This window comes from Micromys minutus (assembly GCF_963924665.1).
Source record: "Micromys minutus genome assembly, chromosome: 5".
In the NCBI taxonomy this organism is placed as follows: domain Eukaryota; kingdom Metazoa; phylum Chordata; class Mammalia; order Rodentia; family Muridae; genus Micromys; species Micromys minutus.
The window spans coordinates 88,976,191-88,999,925 of record NC_137974.1 but is presented as its reverse complement, the minus strand read 5'-3'; positions in this window follow the sequence as shown (position 1 = coordinate 88,999,925).

The following is a 23,735-nucleotide window of genomic DNA, read 5'->3' as shown; positions in this document are numbered from 1 at the left end:
CTTTTTTAGTTTGAATATTTATGCTCACATTTGTTCTTTTTAAACAAATTCACCATATGAAAACAAGTGCTCAAATTGAGCCAACCAGTCTCACTAGTTAAAGTAAAGGCTATAATTGCAAAAAGTCAAGACAATCAAACCCTCTTGCCTGGCCCAGATCAAGCTCCACCCAGTGTTTTGAATCAATGCGTGGGAGTGTGCAGAGCTGCCTTCCTCTGCCCACAGGGTTTCCACTGACATAGGTGGGAACCCAGGCTGCCAAATGCATGACCCCAAGTAGGCTCCTCACCAAAGCCATAAAGGGAATGTGTCTGAAACCTCAGGTGCTGCAGCTTTTCCTGAGGCCATCACAGGAACTTAATCCTCTGTGCTAATGAGCTTAATAGGTAGATTTTAATTAGAGAAGCAATCCATCTGTGACTTTCCATCTGGATCCCACAGTGAGGTTTCAGCAGAGACCCCTTTTTACCTGGATGCTTGAAAAAAGAGAGAGTTAAACCAGTTAAGGGGAGGGCTCAGTGGGGAAAGCAGGCAGGAGGCCTTGCTGGCCTGAGAACCTGAGTTTAGACCACCCTCCTCCTTAGAATCCAAGTCAATCTGAATAGCACCCCACTGTGATCCCAGAACGCCTGCAGAGACTTGGGGGGTGGGAATAGTAGAATTCCATCTAGTTTTCATGCTAGCTAGCCTGACAGATGCAAGGACTAGCAATAAGATGTCCTGTCTCAAATAAGATGGAAGGCAAGGATCAGCGACACACATTGTATTCTGATTTCCACATGCATGCCATGACATGTGCATGACTGTACTAACACACACACACACACACACACACACACACACTCATCCACACAGATTCTTCATTCATGCAAACATACACATACAAACATACACACACATCATTTACATACACACTACAAACAAAGGCAAACAGAACCAAGCATAGTGCTGCTTGCCCATCATACCTGATCTCAGTAGGGTGGGGGTGGCAAAGACTAAGTACCACATCAGGGTTATCTATGCAGGGATTCAGAGCACATGGGTTGTCAGCTGCACATGGGCTGCCCCAGGGATGCTCAGAACTGTGTATAGCAGCCTGTGTGCTCAGACATCATTCCCTTACCACTGATGTGTCCTTCACTGTCACTCCAGTTTAGAAGATTGTGTTGTGGTCCTGAGTAAAATGGAAAATGAAGCTGAGGGCGTGGTTCCGGTTGCACAGCAAATTGAAATGGCCTTTGAGAGGAGGGTGGGAGAGGGAGGAAGAAGCTGTGTTACTCTGGAAAGAATAAAATGAAGTTGAAGGTCTGGTGCATTTGAACTTAAGCTTGTGTGGTCTGAGGGCAGTGGATAGGTAAGTCTGCCCTCTTCATTTCTAGACCAGGAATACAAGTGGCTTTCAAAAGGTCACTGGTGAAACTGAGTTTTTTCAAGGGACCAGGGTGTGTGGCTGTGATTTCATGCAGCTCACCCAGCCATCCGACCAGAGAGGGACACAGGGGCCTAATCCCTAGACTGGGATATCAAACCCAGCAAGATGCAGGTCAGGAGTCCTGTGTAAGGAGTTCCTCAGCTCAGCCATCCTCTGAGCATGTACACTCCCTTCCACTCTCAACAAGCTTTTACAGCCCATGCCAAATGTAAAAGAGCAGGTTGCAAGCTTCAAATGCCCTGAAATCAACAGTCACATGAGAATCCCTTAACAAGACTGCCAACCAGCTTCCAAACAGCCAAGCTTCCCCTAGCCCATCCTTCCACACTGGTTACACTACTGAATGGAATCCAAGCGTAAACTCTGACCCCATATCCTCAAGAAAGATCTAAGCCTGCTGCAGAGATGAGGATTCTCACCAAGCCCCACAACTGGACAAATTTCATTTGAGGAAGCAGACAGACCCAGTTAAAGACACTGACCACAATCAAATTAATACATCCTCACTTCAAACACCAATCAATTTACATTCTCATTGTACTTTGGAGTTCATTAAGATATTTTTAAAATATTAAAAAAGTGTGTGTGTGTGTGTGTGTGTACCTGCACATGCATGTATGTGGATACCCACATAAGATCTCTTGGAGGTGAGCTACAAGCAGTTTTGAGCAATGCAGCATAAATCCTGGGAACCTAGTCTTCAGAAGCCCCTACAATTGACTCTTCCTTCCTTCCTTTCTTCCTTCTTTCCTTCCTTCCTTCCTTTCTCCCTCCCTCCCTGTCTCTCTTTCTTTCTTTCTATCCTTGCATTTTATCCTTAAAATAGATGTGAGTTAATGTCCTAATTTCATGAGTAACAAATCCAAGACTGGCCTTGCAGCATCTACTCAAGGAGCACTAAAGTCAAAGAGAAATCTGGAGAGTCTGGGGTTAGCAAGAAATGTAGATAGATAAGGCTGCATTTCCTCATCCCATGACTAATGGCTCGGCTAGGCTCTGTCCCATCCACTTTGTTTTGATGAGATAATTTTACAGACATCATATCTTTTCACCCCAAGTCTTGGCATAACTCTCTCCTAGATTAGAGCACCCCTCTCATCTGACTCCAAGCCAGTGCGCTGCCCTCTGTAGGTCTCACCTCCAGGGACCCACTTTCTTCACTTGCACCTGCCACGCAGGGAGAAAGTCGTGGACCAGATGAATGATAAGCCCCTTCACATTCTGAAATTTCTAAATTCTAATACTGTACTCAAAACAACCTTCATTACCAGGGCTCTTGTGCAAAGCTGTCCTCTCCAACTCTTAACCCAGAGTCCTATATCTCAGTAGGTAAACTGAGGAAGCAAAGCTAGGATGATTGACAGATCAGAGATGGATTACCCAGTATGCACATACTGAGCACATCTTTCAGCTGTCAGCAAAGCAGGAACACTGAAACTATTTAAAAGACAACAAACATGGAAAATTACAAACCTACCGAGCAAGGTAGTATCTCAAGAAAATAAGAGCTTAATTGTTCTTTACTGCATTTGTTTTATGCCTTGGCCATGCTTTTATTTTGAATCCAGGTGTTGCTACAACTGTCACAGAATTTACAGTTCCCAAGGGACTGTCTTGATTTCCCAGAAGAGTAGGAAACTTTGAGTGAGGTGAGTTACTACTTTGGTAGCGCTCTCTCTCTCTCTCTCTCTCTCTCTCTCTCTCTCTCTCTCTCTCTCTCTCCCTTTCTCTCTGCAACAGTGTGCTGAGAGAAACAAAACACCCAGGAACCAGCAGAGTGGTTGGTGTTGAGCAATCAGATAGGATAAGCCTGCCCTCTGCACAGCCCAGCTGAGCATCAACCAACCCTTCAGGGGCTTTCAAAAACATTTTTTGAAGCCAGATCTGGTTAAGTCATGCTGGTAATGTCAACAGTTGGGAGGTCAAGGCAGGAGGATTAAAGGTGAGTTTAAGGCCAGCCTAGACTGCATAGTAAAACCCTTTATCAAAACAAATGAAAAGGGTTGAACTATTTGGGAAGGTCTGCAGCCGACTGTCACCTACAGCCAACATGGAAGATGTTAAGGATCTCACTAAGGCCTCTCCTTCATGCTTCTTGGAAGATACTAATAACCTTGCTCTGTGCATTAACAAACTGAGCCTGAAGAGTCACTTACAGAGAAACTCAGGCAAGAGTCATGGTTTTGCCATGAAGGCATAGCACTTCATTTCACCCATATAGTCCCTAAAGGGACCCTGTTTGGGCTAAATTTTTTTCAACAGTGATACAAGCTAGAGTCCTCTGGTAAGAGGAAATTCAATTGAGAAAAATGCCTCTATCAGATTGCCTGTAGGCAAGTCTGAGGAACATTTTCTTTATTAACAGTTGATGTGAAAAGGCCCAGCTCACTGAGGGCAGTACTACAACACCTGGGCAGGTGGTCCTGGTTGGTATAAAAAAAGGAAGGGAGCAAGGGAGCAAGTCAATAAGCAGTGTCCTCCATGGTCTCTGCATTAGTTCCTGCCTTTGGGTTCCTGTCTTGAGTTCCTGCCTTTGGGTTTCTGCCTTGAGTTCCTGCCTTGTCTTCCTTTGATAATGGTCTGTGATTATATAGGTAAGCAGAATAAACCCTTACTTCCTCAAGTTAATAAGTCTTTATCACAACCATAGAAAGGATACTATGACAGACCTGTCTGGAAGGCACTGGGTGTCTCTAGCCTCCTCTCTTGCTTTTAATGAACATCTAAGATGCCCAGTTCCAGAAGGCCTTGTGTCCCTTAGGAGATTTGATCATGCCATGGCAAGGTAGCCCAGGCTTCTGCCACTGGAGCTGCATGGCCCACTACAAGCCTGGACATGCCTCAGCCCAGCTTCCTACCACACAGAGGCTCTCTCACAGACATTGCCTTGAAGAATTCAGGCTGAAGAAGCCATTTATTGATCTGGCAGATGATTAAAAGACAACAAAGATGAACTCAAGTCCAGCTTTGTTTTTTCCATCCTAAGAGCAAAATCTGTGTCCTTGGGGGACCATTAGCCCATCTGCCACTGCAGAAGAAGCACTTGGCTCTGTGGTGAGTGCAAAGGTCACTACAGTGTCCCAGCACTGTCCCTGGCTCTCTTCAGTGTATGCTGGGAACCTGGTTCTGTTGGCTCTGAGGCATTCCAAAAGGAGCCTGCACGCAGTCAACCATACCATCATATAGGCTCTGCCGGCTTTTCTGCATATGATGACGGGCCAGTCCCTGTGAGTGCTGTGAAGTGTTTGAAGTCCTGAAATAGAAAGGGGAAGCATGTGTCTGCACACAGTGCCAGGACTGCTGACCGGTTCAGCAATGCAGAGAATGGTGCCTGGGAAGTCACCTGGAGTTGTCATTGGAAATAGACATCCCTATGGCCAAACCTTAGATTGACCTGAGAGTGCAGCCAGCACATTTCTTGGACTTGTCCCTACATGTCTATGTGGTAGCTGGGGGTTATGACAGAAGGTTAAATACTCAGGCATCCGATTATTTACAGTCTGTTCCTAACACAAGAGCTTTTTTACAGCAGCCGTTGACTGGACAAAAGCACATATTAAAAGGCTAATGTAATTGCTCGCATTGGCAGTGAAACATGACCAGCTTGGATTTCAGCATGGCACCTACAGCCACGTAGCGGGCTGCAATCTGATTAGAGGGAATGGCTCGCCACTGGAACAAATTAGGAAACTGCCCAGGCCAGCAACAGGGGAGCCTGAAGAGTGAATAAATCCTGACAATTAGCATCTTCAAAGCAAACTTCTCATTTCTCCTCTTTCCCAGTTGCTGACAGCAGTGCTGGAGACTGTGTGCATGCTGTTTTACCGCAGCTCACTAGCCTGAGATTGCCAAAAAAAAAAAAAAAAAAAAAAATGATAGCCAGGCTTAGGAAACCCTGAACGAGGAAAAGAGATGAAGGTAGAAAGGGGGAGGAAAAAGAGAGGAGGAGAAAGAAATAGAGGAAGAGAAGGGAGGGAAATGAAGAAAGGAAATAGGAAGAGGGCAAGGAGGATGTAGTGAAGGAGGAGGAAGAGGAGAAGTAGAAAGAAGAGGATGAGGAGGAGGAAGAAAAAAAAATCCCTTTTTTAGAATGTACAAACTTGCCATGCTAAAATACTCTTTGTGTTAGGAAAGCTCTGGTAAATGTGGTTGAGGTAGCTGCATGGGAGAAGGCTGCTTGAGCAATTTTATGAGGACTAAAGTCTAGATAATGAACTCTCTTTAGCCTCCCATACCCCTAGCCTGTCCAACCCTTGGAGCCACTGCTGGTTTTTGTCAAAGATAGCTGTGGTTACAGCTCATTAATCATCCATCATCCAGACAGACTCTGACAAGAATGCCGATAGCATCAGGCTGCCCTAAGCAGACCACAGCCGCGGAATGGGGGTGGGGACACATTCTCTCCAACTTGGGTCTACAAGACCACCAGCCCAAGAGCCTGCATTTTCTCAACTCCCTTTTACAGCCCAGGGCTCTGATCTGCTGCCCCAGCAACATAGACAAAGCAATCTTTAATACCTGAAGATGCTATCTAAAACACTGTCGTAAGTAAAGATTCCCCAAGGCAGCAAAGGTCCTAATTACAGGCCCTCACTGCCCCACTTACACATCATCTCCTCTGCCAACAGTGGCCCCATTCTGTTTCTGGATGCAGGCAGAGGTGTTTATGGTTTAAATGGTGTCCAGACTCACATACAGGGTGTAAGCATTGTCCGTAATTTTCTTTTAACCCAATACCCAAAATGGTAGCAGGCAAGAATAATATTGTTTAATCTTGAAAAAAGTGTATGTGTTTACACAGACTTCAAAGACAATAGATAAAAGGGAATCTGAGGAGCTCCAGATCAGAAATTTCAGTAAATAAACATGAGTTTCATTCCCTGAAGAGACTAGCATTAAAACCATATTATAGGACTCAGCATCACTGCTTAAGGAAAATACCCTACACTAACCCTTTCATCAGTAGCGAGGCAAAATTTACTGCATTTTAGTGGTGGAAACTCAGAGGTGATAAAGATAAAGTGCCACCTCCTGTCACTCGGGGAAGTCTCATTCTCTGACACTCCATTTGGTCCAGATTCCATCTTTATCAAAGACCTCCCTTTCTTTCTTCGCATGGTGACTGAATGGGCATAGAGTCACTGTGGCCCAGGGAAGAGCTTATACCCTCTACCAGTTCTTCAGAGGAGAAAGAGTCCAGAGAAGGTGCAAGCTCAGGAGCTCAGGCAGTGAAATGGGGAGTTACAACAGAGGGATTCATATAACAGGTTCCGTGTGTGTGTGTGTGTGTGTGTGTGTGTGTGTGTGTGTGTGTGTGTGTGTTCGTGTGTGTAAGGGAGTTCAAGGCTGGCAGCTGCAGTCAGATATTGAAATTGTTCTCAACTATATTAGAAGAGATAAAATAAAAGAAGCATTTATTTATTTATTTATTTATTTAGGTCCATTTTTTATCATAAGCCAAATAAATCATGCAGTTCAGAGACCACGTGGGATCAGAGATTAGCATGGCAGATAAAAAAGCACTGGCCACCAAGCCAGACTACCTCAGTTCACGGTGGAAGAAGAGAACTGACTCCTGCTATGCAAACACACGCATGCACATATTAAAAGCAAAAAGAGACCATACATCCATGGATGGACTCAAGCCCAAGGCATAATTTACCTTCCTTGTCATTTATCTACACAGCCTTAGGAGAAGCCCATACGTTTGTTGGTAATGAGAGCTCCTGTCTTTTGTGTCCTTTAAGCACACTGAAGCTTGTCTGGGGAGAGGGGGAGTTCTTACAGAGGACTAACAGCAAAATATGGAAATAAACAAAATTGCCTCCAGAGATGAGCATAAAACACAGTGACCTCCCCTTCCCAAAAACCAGGAGCAACACGTGCCCCACCTCCCACATAGCCATACCTGGATTCCAGAGAGGTTCAGACAGGGCGGGGGTGTACTTAAAAGTTCGTTTCTTGAGATGGAGCCTCAAGCTTAGGTTAGCTTCAAATTCAAACTGACACATAGGTAAAGAAAGACCTTGAAATCCTAGTGGCCCTGCCTCCAACTCAAGCATACAGGGACTCTGGTTTCTTTCTGCTGTGGCTGGAACCCAGACACTACTTCCCCGTAGATTTTGAACAAAGGCATGCAGATATCCTGATGCTTTGCAAAGAGTTTTCTTACCTGAGGATTTCAGACACATTGTTTCTGAGACTGTTCTAGTGAGCTGCCCTGCCTTATAAAGCCATCTACCAGGAAAGTGACAAACACCCTTACAGGTTTGCAAGAGAGTCCTTTGTCTTAGCATTAAATAAATAAATAAATAAATAAATAAATAAATAAATAAATAAATAAAATAAAAAGACAAGGGCTGGAAAGATAGATCCATGCTTAAGAACACAGGCTGCTCTTCCAAAGGACCTTGAATCACTTTCCAGCATCCACATTGCAACTCACAACCTTTCATAACTCTAGTTTTTGAGTATCAAAGGCCCTCGTCTGGCCATCAGCAGTACTGCAGCCATGCGGTGGCCAGACATATATTAAGGAAAATACTAATATGCATAAAATAAAATGAAATAACATAAATAAAATCTCCAAAAAATCATTTAAATAAGACAAAAACACTTAACAGAATGATTCACACACACAACAGAGCTCTCCCATAAACAGAAGATTTTATGAAAGAGGTCAGATGGGCTCCAGGATCTATCCCTTACATTCTATCTCCCCTCCCCCCTTTCCTCCCCCTCTCTTCCTATTCCTTCCCTCCCTTTTTTGTGTCCTCCATTCTTTCTTACCTCCTCTCTCCCATCTCCCTCTCCCTCTCTCTCTCTCTCTCTCTCTCTCTCTCTCTCTCTCTCTCTCTCTCTCTCCCTCCCTCTTTCTCTCTCTCTGAGATAAACATTTATGGAAAATAAAACTTAGAAGACTTGTCAAAACAAGGGCATTATTTTCTAGCAGTTACAGTCAGTCTCTTTGACACTCCCTGCCATAGGGTTAACAAGATAACAGGAGGAGAAGGCAGTTGAATGAAGCTGACACTTGAGGAGAAAGATAATTACATATTCCTGAAAATCTCTAACCCACCCAGATGCATCTCGAAAGCCATGCTTCCTCAGTTGTTTCCAGCAGAGTATGAAATTACTTGAAATCGGGGTTTATTTATTTTGGGGTTTGATTGTGCATCACAGGAGACTGTTAAACCCCTCAGTTGTATCTTCTGGGTGCTAGAACTGAGGACCCAGAAGCTGGAGTAGAGAGAGCAGCCCTGGGGCAAGACCACTCTTGCTCAGAGATACTGGTGAAAGAGACTCTGGCTGGACTAGTAAAATAGCTCCAAAGACAATTATTAGCACAGTTAACCTCTGCAGTCTGAAATTCAAAAACAACACTCAGTCCTTCTGATCATACTGTGAAGTTTTATTGCACATTTTAAACAGAGTCAAAACAAGCTGGCGATCACGTGAATTACCTCTTGACACATGTCAAGTCCAGAAATTTGGCACATGGATCAAAATGAAACAGGGATGCTTCTGGGAACATGTCCTTAGAGGGAAGTCACTCCAGCTCCAGAAATGCAAGGCACTCTATCAGGTAGGCCCCACTGTCTAAACTACATAACTGGCACAATCTGAGTTTTGATAAGCAAAGGCTAGAAATACCTTATGTCTGGTTAAAAATAGACACTCACTTAAAGCCAAAGAGGCCAGGGATAAAATGTTCCTATATTATTATACATGGCTACTAATCAGAAGGCAGTTAGGGGCTGAGGACTTAGTTCTGTGGCTTTGTCTTCCAATACACTTGACCTGGGAGTCCATCCCCAGCACTGCAAACAATAACAGGCCTTCCAAATCATGACACACATTATAGAAACCATAAGGGAAAAAGACCAATTGTTGCAACATAACACACCTGAACATGGTACCCAGAACAAGGATTAAGAGAGATGAGTGACTGTTTCATCTCATTAGCCAAAAAACATGAAGTCAGTGCGTCTGTGGAAATCTTCAGCCATCATCATAGAAGTTAGGAGCCGAGTTTGAGTTGTTCTTTGGCTTTTATCAAGTGCATTATAGTTAATGATCAGATAGTGTGGGTAGAGGAGCCTCCCATACTGCTCCTGGGGCTCTAAGCTTTAGTCAAGATTTTACATATATATTTTCTTGGCTTAGTTTTGGCAGGTCATACTTGTCAAAGAATGTATTCATTTTCAAGGTTCTTCCCAATGATCCTTTGAAATTTATCAGCCTCTTTGCCATGTCCAATTTCATTGATTTTGATCTTCTTCCTCTTCGGCTTAGTATGGCTTGTCAAGCTTGTTATCCCTTAAAAGAAAAAAAAACTTAAAAATAAAACTTTTATTGATTTTTCGTGAGTTTCACATCAGGCAACCCAATCCCACTCATTTCCCCTGCCCTCCACTCTTGCAACCTCCTTCCCCAAATAATAAACACACACACACACAAATAACAAACAGCAGCAAACAAAACCTAGGAAAACATCTCATCGTGGAAACTGCAGTGTGTCACAGTGTGTCACACGGTATATCCCTCTATCCAAACATTTTCACTTGTAAACATTCATTGCAATGAATTGCTTGTCTAGTTCCAGATCTCTGGCTTCTGTGGCACCATCAGTATTGGATCCTCACTGGGCCAACTCCTGGTTGTCCTCTTGTCCTGTGTCATGAAGATGACTTTCAGCTTTAGATCAGCAGGGCTGTCCCTTTCATGCACCCCAACCATTTGCAGATGGCATAGATTTGGATCTGGGCCTAAGTGATAGCTAAGCTGGTCGGCCCGAAGGCTCTCCTTTATCCATACCACCAGGACAAGCTCTCCAGCATTGCTCACGCTAGGTCACCAATGCCTCCATCAGCCACAGGTAGGGGAAACTTCCTGCTCTCATGATCTTGGGGCCAGTTCAGCCACACCCACACCTCCTACCATTCCAGTAAATGTACATGTTCACTATCCCAAAAGCTGCAGCCTGAGGGGTCTAAGCTAGCTCTCCCAGTCTCCCACTCTTAGAGCTGGTTTACTAGTGCTTTTGCAATCAAGGCCAACTCCACTGTGTTGCCTAAGCAAGGTTCAGAGCCTGCTTTCCCAAATGGTAGGGTCTGAGAACCACTGAAGGTTATTAACCCCAGACTTAAATAGTATGCAAAGGCAATATGTATTCTGCAGAAACTACCAGCATACAGGGGTCAACTATTCAACAAAATAGCAACCACAAGAGGAGCTTACAGGCCCCTTTTTATGCAGAATAGGGGAATTTTCTGGAAGGGTTAGGTAATCTCTAACATGATTGGCTAAGCACACAGCAGTTACATTAGTACAATTTCTGGTTGGTTGCTATAGTAGTTTTATTATTTTTGGTCACTAGGCCAGATGTCCCAGGAACTGATTCAGCTCAGGACTCATCCTCCCTTTTGGCCAAATGTCGGGGCCACTACTGACTAACAACCCATTGCCTGTGGCTCTCCTGAGAAGCCTTGCCTTCTTCTTTGAAAAACTGGAAAAAAATAAAGTAGTTTAGGTCTTCTCACCTAGAGGTACAGCCAGAGATGGGGCAGGGCTGGCTCTCATGTCCTCCAGGACCAGTTCCCCTAACTACCTCAGGTGGTGGGGATGGTAGGGAATCACCCCCACACCAAAGACACCTCATGGCAGGCAAGTGGCTGGGCCAGTTCTCCAATGCTCCTACCCTTGGACCAGCTCACCTGTGCCCAGGAAACACCTCTGATTGATTCCGTGCATTGGTTTTCAGTCTGACTTTCTTTTACCTCTGCTCTGATCTTCATTATTACTTTTGGTTTTGGTGCCTGCTTTCCTAAGACCTTAAGGTACATAAGTAGGCTATTTATTTGAGACCCCTTTGCATTTTTTTAATATATGCTCTCTCGTGGCTATAAACTTTCCTCTTAGAACTGCCTTGACTGAGCCCCAAAAGTTCTGGTAAACTATACTTTCATTTTCATTTGATTCTTCCTCCCACTTTAATTAATAAAATAAAGTCTAGAGCTGGCGATTGGGAAGGAGAAGGGAAGGTGGAGAGAGAGGGTTGGAGAAGAAGGGATAGAGAAGGGGACAGAGGAAGATCAAGATGGAGCTTGAGAAGGATGGGCTGGATCCAGGTGGTCTTAATTGGCATTAGGTAGCTATGAACATTTTAATGACTTTATAGGTCTTTTATCTCATATAGAAAGGCAGTGTGTATCTTTGTTTATTTGATGTAATCTTAATGTGTATGTAGAGGGTTTGTGGATTGAGAGTTTGATATATAAACCTATATAAAAAGCTATCGGGACTTAGAGTCATGTTTGTGCTGGGTGGAGTGGTAATTCTATCTAGGACAGAGGCAGTCATTTGGATGGAGTGAGACTGCGGGACTGGCTTGGACTGAGTGACATAGCCTTTGCTCCTGTTCCATGCTAGAAGTGGGGCCCTCTGAGTGAGGCTGTGGGGCTGATAAAGAGATAAGCTATTTCTATTTTAATATTCACTACAACACCCTTTTTTACAAATCTCATGGTGCTGGCATTAATGACCTGAAGTAAAGAAACAACATAGTATAATGATCTCAAAGCCATGTCTCTGCAACCCAGAGCATTGTAGGAGGCTTGCCCAGTTACATGTATTGCGGTGCTAGGTGAAGACACTGCTGGCTAGCTATCTCAGCCACCATTTATGAACCAATTCCCCCTCACTCATTTTGACCCTAGAAGCTAAAGACAATGCATACCCGATTTTGCTCTCTGCAGACAGAGTGTGATCTGAAGGCATATAAAGAGCTGTGAAGAGATGTTCATAGGGCAGTTCGTGTTCCTGTCACTTGGGAATGAGGGATAGTGTTTTTCTTCTTAGTGTCTTGAAGGAGAATGTAAAGCCAAGAGCAGAGGTTCCTATACTGTGATTAAGAGACAAGGTCCAGAACAACAGTTCTCAACCTTCCTAGTGCTGTAACCTTTGAATACAGTTCCTCAAGTTGTAGTGACCCTTACCTATAAAAATATTTTATTGCTATCTCTAAACAGTTGCTATTGTTATAAATCTGATAATGTTATAAATCTGATATGCGGGATATTTGATATGTGACCCCCCAAAAGGGTCACAACCCACATGTTAAGAACCTCTGGTATAGCGAATCCAGAGTCTTTAGCTCCAACTCACAAAACAGTCAATAGCTTACTATGTCCAACAGCTTACTCTGTCTTACTGTGTAAGAGAAAGTACCTCTGTTTGTCTAATGTAACTTGAGTCAGCTTCTGTATTACTAATTGTAAATGTAGGCAAAGTCAGTTTCCAAATTACTGATTGTAAATACACTTGCATTATATTGAGAAGTTAACAATTTTTAGAAAATATTACATCAACCCATATGTTAAGTGGGTTGTTATACAAGATAAGATAGGAGAACGAACTGTATGTGTGGGCAGAATAACATTTTTATGTTAATCATTTTTATAAAAACTCTATTTGGAATAGAATGCTTGGATTCTAGCAATATCAATACCTCCTGAATAGTCATGAGTGAAGGTTCTGAATAAAAAATCATTTACTAAATCCCTAAGGCTCCCTAAAGTGACCAACCCTGGTATTAAACCATTTAAACATAAAAACACATGATTTTGACATTTTACTGTCAAAATGCAAAGGGAAGATAAAAATGGAGTATTACTGATGAGTCATTGGTCTAATAATGATAAATTTATGGGGTAACCTGTAGCTTTTGTCAAACCTGCAGGGAGGAGCCAGTGCCCAGTGGCAGGACACAGACTAGCAGCATATGTAAAGTACCAAGTTCTATTACTAGCAAAGAAAAGTGTCCATTCAGCCATTTACCCCAGCATGTGCTGTGACTTGTAAGAATGCTGCTCAGGAGGCCAGAAAAGGGGAAGTTGGGAAGGCAACTATGGCCCCTGCTCAAAGAGAGAAACAATGAAAAACAAGATATATAGGAAGAGGAAGAATCATTCATAAAAGAATAGCTAGTGATTGATAAAACCATGCCAAATGTGTGCTTTCGTGGTGTGTGTGTGTGTGTGTGTGTGTGTGTGTGTGTGTGTGTGTGTGTGTGTGTGTGTGGGGAGGGCACTCCATGCTGGAATCCATAGCCTGTGATGTTTGTTGTTGTTCCTGAAGACTGGAAACATATCCGCCTTGTCTACCGAGGCTTATAAGAAGCGGAGCTTTCCTCCCTCATGCCAATAGTCTTTAAAGGCCATGTTAAATACATTAATATGTAAAAGAAGTCCACTCAACTGTTCAAGTAAGATTGTTTTTCTTTCTCAGTTTTTGCTTTGAACATTTACATATCTATTTAAAAATACAATCCAGTGGTTTTATACTAAACATGACCCTAAAGTAGGAAAAACTTATTGACCCAGGAAAATAAACTCTTCCTTTCTTTGGTGTTGTTTTCTTCACCATCACATTTAAAGAGCATGGTGATCTCTGGGTAGAACACTCACCTGGCATTCATAAGCCCTCAGTTCCATACCCCAAATAATTTTTAAATATCAAACTATGAGTAGCCTGCTTACCTCCCTGCCTATCACTTTGAGGTATAGCATCAGTGAGCCTAAGATGTGCTGGATTAAACTATTCCTGCTATTTGAGCATCTACACCCCCCCCCACCAGCCAGTTCATCCTCTACAGCTCAATCCCAATGAGGCACTGATCCAGCCTTCTTCTTCCCACCTGCATCTCTCCACACCTCCATCAGTAATCCAGGAGAAGTTATATTCCATTGAAAGTCTCTGTTCTCTCTGAACCTTCTTTGTGCCTGAGAATGTGACAATGAGCCATCATGAGCAGACAGAACTTGATAATGGTAGAAGTAAACAAACATCTATTTATTCATCCTAGTAGGTTTTCAGCTGACACCATATAATCCAAATTAGACCCAATTAAAAATAGATAATGGCAGGTTTATTAGATGCTGCTCCCAGACAGGTTCACCAATTCCAAAGAATAGGACCAGAGAAATCACACACCCAGGCTAACAAAAAGGGGTTTATAGGCCATAGGTGCAGGGTGATGCCATGTCAGCTAGGAGCTGGGATTGTGCCCATATATGGTCAAAAGCTGAACCCATGAGCAGGTACTCTTGGGTAGGTTCTGGTCAATGGATTGCCAGTTATGTGGAGGTGAAAGATGACATATTAACTCAGAATTTTTTATGTGAGTGGTGTTGAGGGAGGGAGAGCAGACAAAAATTTCCTAGATTGTGTTGCAACCAGGGGTTCCAACCAAACACCCCATATACTAACCCAAAGACAGACAAATTAATGATATCACTGAAAGGATTAGGATCTGCTTAGAATTCCCAAGTCCAAATTCTCAGCACAAAGGAAACTTATTTGCCCCAGCAGAACTGAGGGCAGGGATAAGGGACAAAGGCCGGGGGAGATACAGAAAATGGGGAGGGAACAAGTGAGTAAGTATGGAGGTATGTGACAGACATGGCCTATAAAGCTCTCCCTGTGACCTGCAGGCAGCTGGACAGTCCCTACAGTACAGAGCCTTAGTGACAGAGCCTCTTTAGATCTGGTTTCAGGTGCTTCCTGAGACTGCTGAGTTGTTTACTTCCTGAGTCTCAAAGAGCTTCTTTCCACAATGGAATGTTTCAATTCAGAAGTCATGGGTACACAGTGGTTAAATACTGAGCTCCAAAGCGGAGTGGTTTCTCTTCTTGCAGGCAGTGGTTGTTGTGGTAGGAAATAGATCTTGTGAAATTTGTGGAAATCAGAGTGTGATTCAGGAGTCTCTGGCTGACTCAGGTTCTGAGGTAAAGGACAGCTAGAGCAAGATGGCTGCCGCAGAACTGGGGACCAGGACAAACCCTTGCTCTCTGCTCATTTTCAGTGAGCCCTTTTGGACACAAGAGCAGTTCATCATTGTCACTGACAGAGTCCCAGGTCCATGATATAATAATGACTTATGGCCTCCATGGGCACATAGTACAGGTTTTGCTGGGAAACCCTTCTACCTAACCTCTCCTGCCTGGCATTTCTGGGTCATCATGGGAGTTAACTGTTGAGGGTGACTGCCTCATGGAAATGCTACTTTCACTGTCAGCATATTTTAAACTCCACATCCTGTATATTTCTCTTCTCCTGCTTCATTTCAAGAAAGAGCAGTGCCATTGTGGAAATCTTACAAGACAGAAATAAAAGAAATTTTCAAAAATGAAGGCAAAGATCATAATAGAAAGAAGAATGTTGCAAGCAACAGTATGAAGTACACCTGGAGTTGACCGGGCACTCTTCCCAATGGTGTTAAGAGCCTCTCTGGGATTTCATAGATCTGACCCCAAGAAGCTCATTTCTTATAGGTCCCTCAGCCTTGCAAGATCCAACCTCACTTCAGCAACCATCTATGACCTATAAAAGACCAAGGTTTGAAAATGGTGGCAGCTGAATGTCAAAGATTGTTCTGAAAGCACACTGCTGTACAGGTATGCCCCACAGGGCATCAAGTGGCCAACTGTTTACTCACCTTGCTCAAAAGTATAGAGTCAAACCCTTACACCTACCTTAAAATACAGGCAAATGGTTTACCTGTATGTATCATAATTACAGATAAAAAGAACAACAAAACTGGGCCATCTACAGAGTGCCTTTGGATTGCACAGGGCACTGCTGTAGCCAAAGCAAGCTGACTCGGATCTGAGTCATTTCTTTGATGGCTTGAGAGCAAAAGGAACTTTTGTGCCCAACCACAGACTGAACTAGAAGGCTCTGTTTTCACCCCATTCAGAAAGAACCCACAGCTCTATCCCTGAGATGGGGAAAGTTTGGTCGTTGGATTTCTTTCCACATAGTTGAAACTGCACACATAGAATTTGCCTTTATTTGAAAAGTTGTGAAAGATATATCACTTGAGGACAAGGGCTTGGACAAAAGAAAGGGAGGGTCAGCCCCTAGGCAGTCTAATGGATGAGTCCACACCTCTAGACATAGCCTGGATATGTGGCCATCCACGTCACCAACTGAACTGTTTTATACACCACAGCTCTGTTGAACAAACACATTCAAATCTCTTCAAAGCAGCAAGGACAAGGCTGCCTGCTTGTCCACTCCTGTTTAAAGCAGCCAGCAGCAGGAAGCATGCCCTAGCTGAGTGGTGAAGAGATGACCAGGAAGTGCCCAGGTTCACCACAGGGAGGAACAACCATGAGCAGTCACAAGTTACCAGTCAGCCAAGTACACTATCCTATTTGTCATTAAGTGTGCGCGCACTTGTGTGTGTGTGTGTGTGTGTGTGTGTGTGTGTGTATGTGTTTGTGTGTGCGTGTCTTCCTGTGCACATGTATTGCTTTGTCCCTAGTCCTGGAACTAATTATGATTGTTTTGTTTATATTTCCAAGATTCAAACTGAGATTTTTCTGTCTGAGAACACTACTACTTCCTCATAAACACCAAGAGTACAGGAAACTCACAGCCTCCCACAGAAGTTCTCAGTCATTACCATAGACAGTGCTATTTCTAAGAGCTTCCAGAAAATGAAAGGCTCCTTTTCAGAAGAAGAAAGAGGCTCAGATGCACCTGAGAAATGGAAGAGCTGAGCAGAAGAGGCTTCCTGCTGACTTTGTCTTCAAAACCTTGCAAACCTTCTTGAAAATTAATGGAAAATTCCAAATATGTTTAGAACTTCCTCTATGACCTAAACCCTCATGATATCTTTAAATACATGGATTCTGATGATTCCAGAAAAACCATGTCCTCCTAGTGGCTAAACATAAATTCTTAATTTATTTTTGTTGCTAATCAAACCTCATTTTAAACATGAAAATTATATCAGAAGAGAATATGAATTAAGAATATATTAGTGTGATTTCTTCTCCACACCCTCCTGGACATAGTTGGATGAGTCTAGTTTTATTCTCTTATAGTCAGATCTTGCATGCCACACTAAAATTGGCACAATCTGTCAACCTAGGACCAATCCTCTGTGTCCCAGAGCATCTTTACCCATACATGCCAAGCTTACTGTATCAGCTGTACCCAATGTACCTCCTGCTATCAAATGCTTGCTACCTTACTCATTTGGACCCTCAGAGGATCCAGAAAGAATAATGGTGGGTTAGTCAAGGTTCTCTACAAGAACAGAGTTGATGATAGAATGAATCTTTCACTCTCTCTCTCTCTCTCTCTCTCTCTCTCTCTCTCCCTCCCTCCCTCCCTCCCTCCCTCCCTCCCTCCACACACACACACACACACACACACACACACACACACACACACACACACATGTAATTTTAATCAGTTGCTTATTAGTTAGTATTTATTACAGTGACTTACAGTCTATAGTCTAACTAGTCCAATGATGGCTGTCTGCCAATGGAAAGTACTAGATTCTAGTTGCTGTTCAGTTCTCAGAGCTAGATGTCTCAGCCAATAATTCATTATACTTGTTCCTCATCATATTAAGCCACAGACAATTCATTCAAATTTACTATTTTACTTGGAAGAGACCGAGTCTATAAGCTGTGACTAAGTTTGATCATGCAGAACAGAGAGCAAACCTGGAGGGCAGAGCTAAGGGATATGGATACAGGAGGTTAGTGAGACATCCAGAAAGCTACTTGCCAGAAGTTTAAACCAGGAAACAGGTCTCTGTTGTTTAGAAAAGAACACCAGCTCTGAGGTTATGATAAATCATCTCCAGGCTCGGGGATATTTGGTCTTAGAGAATGAATGTCCTCCCACCTCACACCACATCCTTTCTAGTCAAGCATGCATCATAAATACTGTGAGCAGTTTGTGAGGCCTCCTCCAGAGACCAGAGACTGCAAGAAAGAGATGTACCTCTATCCACTTCTTGTTAAAATTATGTTTCAAAATAATTAGTTACTCCAGAAATGTTTGTTGCTATAAAACATGTTAAAGAAAACATCTGAGGTTTAAAAAAAAATGACGTTATTCTTCTCACAAAACAGTATTCCTGGCATCCAGTCAAAATGTACCCATTTCAAAGAAAATATTGAAATAAGAACATCAAATATTTACAAAAAGGAAAAACAAATTATGCCTGCTAGAGAGAAGCAAGAAAGTTAGCCTTTTGCATGTCTGTTGGTGAAATGTTCCAGGATTTGGCATGGTCCAAATGTCTCTTAAAAGAAAATGGTGATAAATGTGGGTCAGGCCAGCAGGTTTACCTCTCAGCTGGTGAACTGTTCGTGAGTGATAAGATGGAACAAGATTTGGTATAGGAATAAAACAGGATTCCCCAAGCTGGAAGTTGTCACAGCTGTCTGTATGATTTCTTCATGTGGGTACATATGCTTTTGGAGTAAAGTCCTGCAGCACTGGGGAATTTATTTGTGTCTGCCACAGTTTCTATCAGATTCTGAGGTGACAATCCACACAGGTGAAGAGCCAAGCCAACAGCATCCTGCTAACTCTTACAGCACTCAGGATGCCAAAGGAAAGTTCTGGGGGCAAGATAGGACAGCTTGCGACAGGTGTGTCAACAGAGAGTCTGGGATGCCATGGAGGAATGGGTCTCAGATGAGGTTTACCTGAAAACATAAGCTATCAGGAAAGACTAGCAAACCCACTGTGAGAAACAGAAAAGTGCAACCTCTCCACAAGCCGGTCTCTGCTAGCACACCTGCTTAGCAGCCTCCCATTCAACCTTGGTCTGATGCCACCCTTGCTATGAATCCTCAGGCCTGGGGTTCATTGTCAAAAAACAACATATATAACCTTCCTCAATTTACCTCTGCACACCACAGTCACCTTCTCTCCCTGAAAATATCTACAATCCTTCATTGCTTTTGTATCCCAGTCCCATCAAATCATTCAGTTATGAATAAATTCCAAACAACAACAACAAAAGCCCCTTTAAAATGTTGCTTAAATTTACATCTCTTAGTAAGTGTGGGGAAACTGACAGGGTAGGTGAATTCAACAAAACCAGGATCCTGAGAGAGGAGGGCATGGTGTGGGGGCTGGGAAGACTAGGGAAGAGCAGAGGGAGAAGAGGCAGCCTAATGCTGTCTACTGCTTTCCCAGGTTCCTAAGTGGCAGGGCGAGGTCCAGCTTACTCTGCAGCCATTGTTTCTGAAGCAAACATGATGAAAGTCAGACAAAATAATCACCCAAAGTGCTCAGCTGTGACAGCTTGGTCCTTAGGGTTTTACTAGACTTGACTTTACTGAGACCTTGAGGGAAATCTTCAGCCAAAGTCCATTAAGCAAATTAAAACTCAGGAGAAAAATAAACACAGATTGACAGAGATAGCAGTTTTATGAGGGAAGGAGGCAGTGAGGGCCCCTATGAAGCTCCCAGCTGGTATTTAAAGTCTCCGGCTCCAAGCCGTTCTAACTCTTAAAGACATGTACTCTCTAAGATAGTCTGGCAGGCATAAAAGAAAGTTACTGAAACTCTATCCCCCACAAATACAAGAGCTGGCACATGCTGAAATAAAAACACAGTTCACAGGATCCCTCATTTAAGTTCCTGACATGGGACAGGGGACCAAATGGTAAATGGAGAAGTGTCATCCATACAATCCACACTCTGAAAATAACTGCATTAGTACAGTCTCCTCAAACTAGAACCCCAATGTTGCAGAATCAGGTTGAAGTCATGCCTTTTGGGTGTAACTAATTGTATCTGTAGAATGAGGTGTCTTATTACAACAATAATAGGAGACAAGAAAAAACTCAGTATGCACAGATACAAATTATCTTAGCACTGAGGAGGAGAAAGCATTCAGAGTGGGATTGCTTTTCATTATGTAGAAACTTAAAATTTTATTTCAGACATTTAAAAATAAAGTCATCACTGTGCTGTGTCTCCAAAATTAGGAATATTTCCTGGGGCCAATGACTGAGCACTATGCATATTTTCCTAAGGGGCAGGGGCAAAGAGGCATTAGATTTTCCGTTTAGATCTCTGGGACAGATTCCGAAGGCCTTTATTCTTCACCTTGCCCTGAGGTTATGGAAAGCCAGCTGGTGCCAGCCTGGCTCTGCAGCTGATTCTCAGGCACCAGGAGGGTCCCCTTTGGGCAGAGCTGTGGCAAGAGGAAGGGTGTTGTCTAAACCTGATTTCAGTCCTTGGATTTTCTAAACCAAATATTTTCAAGGTTTCGAAACATCCTCATGCTCCTAAAGGCTCAAGCTTCCTGCAGAACGTGAAGCTCTTTACTTCAGCTCTTTAGGTTTTGCTTCACTTTGCACATCTATGTTCAAGGTCATAGGCTATGGCGTGTTTCCAAACACTGGAAAATATACCACAGAGGCATCTAAACCCATAACAAGTGGGGATTACTGCCTTCCAGAAATAGCAAGGGAATGTCTTTCAGAGAGGAAAAAAAGCAAATGACATACATTGTCTTCAATAGATAATAGCACATTTTCCCATTATAAAGGACCATATTTTTAAAATGTAAATGACAAGCAAGGCCTGGTAGAGCTGACCTGATGATAAGCTCAAGTCCTGTCTGGACTATAGCCTGAGCTCAAGGCCAGCCATATAACTTAGAAACAGTGTCAAAAAATAAAAGGTTAAAAGAGCCTGATGCCAGGCATGGCTAAGTATGCCAACAACCCCAGGGCTGGAGGGTACAAAGAGATGGATCTTGGAAGCTTGCAGTCCATCCAGTCTAGCCAAAATGGGTAGCTTCTAGTTCAAATGGGTGAGGGTGGGGGAGAGAGACAGAGTGAGAGACAGAGAGACAATAAGGTAGAGAAGGAGACAGCAGAAGACACACACATCCTCCTCTGGCTTTCCTGTGAGTGTGAGTGCACAAAGATACACACCCCATACGCTTGGATTTGTGTATTACTCACACACATTACACACAACCTGTCTCTCCACACCAGCATACACATATATACACACACAGACACACACAGACACAGACAGACACACACACACACACACACACACCACAAAGAAACTTTTTTAAAGACCTGGGGGATAGTCCAGTGGTGCATGACTTGGCTAGCATGCTTGGGGACTCGCCAGTACCACAGAACAAACAATATCATAGAGGTCCCCATAAGAATCCCAAAGCCCGCCAGCTGAAGTTCAGTCTTGCCATGTTTTCTCACAGGCACAGGGAAGGCTAACCAGTTCAAATCCAGAGAAACCTCAAACCTCTGTTTTGCAACTCTTTTAAGATCTCCCTGGAATTCTTCTAAAACAGCAGCCTTGAAACACAAACAAACAAACAAAAAAGACAGAGCCTAGGCTCCTTTCTTGCTTGTTTTTTCCCTCTGGTTAGTGAAGTTGGAAATGACCAGGAAAGACAATGGATCTTGGAGGTAAAAAATGGAGACAGGAGATTCAAATGCTCCCCAAACCTTGTTGCCAGCCAAAGGAAAAATCTGAAGAGACAAGAGTTTTCCCAAACTCCCAAATGAAATTAGAAATAATCACCCCCCTGGAAGTGCCCACGACTTCTAACATCCATGGAATGCTTGTTTGAGTTAATATCACATATTATTACCACATCTGGATTGGCGAGTATAATTTCCATGCCGTCTTAGAGCCTGGATTTTTCCCATGCAGCCCGTTAGTGGCATGAACTCTGCCGTAAAAACTCAGATTTTCAGCCAGTATTTTCATTTGTCAAAAAAATGTTAGAATGTGTAAAATCCCACAGCGCTCGGGTGGAGTCAGACCTATAGGGTGAGGGGCTGATGAGATGGGTTTTGTAGGAAATCAGATCAACGCTATTTAAACAGAGTAACAGTGAGCACAAGGCTTTGCAAGAAGCAAGGGGGCTTTGATTGTGGTCACAGAAAAACTTTACCCCCTAGAGACCACAAAAGAAATAGCAATATCTAAGTGAGACAAACAGCCCTTCATCAAGATCCTCCAGTGAGAACGCAAGTACTCATCCCAATTAAATTGTCAGAAGGGTGTTGGGCAAGATCAGAACTTTACAGTTGTGAACTGTACTAGATGGTTGTTATATCCAGGAAGAGATGTGCCGACTGGCCTTGTCACTATCCCTAGATAGGGGCTGCTCTGTGGAAGGCTGTGACTCCAAGTTAATTGGGAACCTATTGTTAATTTGCTAACTCAGCTTTCATACATGTATTCTATTAACTCAGTATAATGCTGACAAGTCCGATCAGCAGGAGATGCCACCTACTGGGAACCCCTTTCTTTCCCTTTCTCTCCCTCCCTTTCTTCCCTCCCCTCTCCTACCCTCCCTCTCTCTCCTCTTCCTTTCTGATACAGTCTTCCATAGTCCACCCTGACTACAAACTTGCTCTGTAGCAAAGAATGGCCTTGAGCTCCTGAGTACTCCCCGCAAACACCTTCCCCAGAAAACTACTATTATTGGCAAACACCAAGAGGCCTAATTTTATACAATGCTAGAGATCAAACCCAGGCCTTCGTGCTTGCTAGGAAAGCCAACCCCACCCCACCCCACCCAACAGAATCTAGCTATGTAGTACAGGTTAACTCTAAACTATCAACATAGTTTAGATCCTCCAGCTAAAATGCTGAGATGAGAGAAGAGTATTACCAAGCTTCGTTAGCAGCCCCTTTCTTAAAATAAACCACCTGATCACAAACAATAATTCAAAAACATGTGTTGAGTATCTTTTAGAGCCAAGCTTTTACCTTCATATTAAAATGTAGCAAGATAAACTCGCTGGGATCCAGATTTATAATCTGAAAATCAAAGTACCTCATAATCTGAACACCAACAACATTTTGGGGGCTTCCCCCTGCTTAAAAAAATAAAATTTCATTTTAATGGTTTTATTACTTGTTTATAACTAGTTTTCTTTAATGTATAAGCTTCAAGAATATAGACTAGTTATTGTGACTTCCCCCCAATCTAAGCAGTACAATTCAAAAGGTCACTATACAGTCTCACACACCGGCTCTCACCCTTGGAACTTGCCGACACGAAGGAAAGAGAGAAATGCTAGCTGGAATTTTAAACATATAACTAAACGACAGAAAGAGTATCAAGACCCTTGGCTTATTCCCATAGAACTTCAGTCTTTCTTGCTAAGAGAAGTGTTAGCAAGGATTTGCCCTAGAGATACCAGGACCAGAACCAGAAGTGGTTGACTGGCAGTTCCCTTCCATCACCATTAGAAGCCAGCCCTGGTGTGTCTGCTCATTTTTTGACTTTTCCTATTCTGGGAGTGCACAGTTGGATTGAAGGATGGAAAAAGTCATGCCACACAGACATTTTCCTTTCGAGAAGCTGTGCAGAGTTCAGCCACAGGGCAAGCAAGCTCTTTCTGCATTTATCTTGGAGTAAGAAAAAAAAATGAAAATGGCTGAAATGTGACATGCTGACATAGGAGAATAAAAA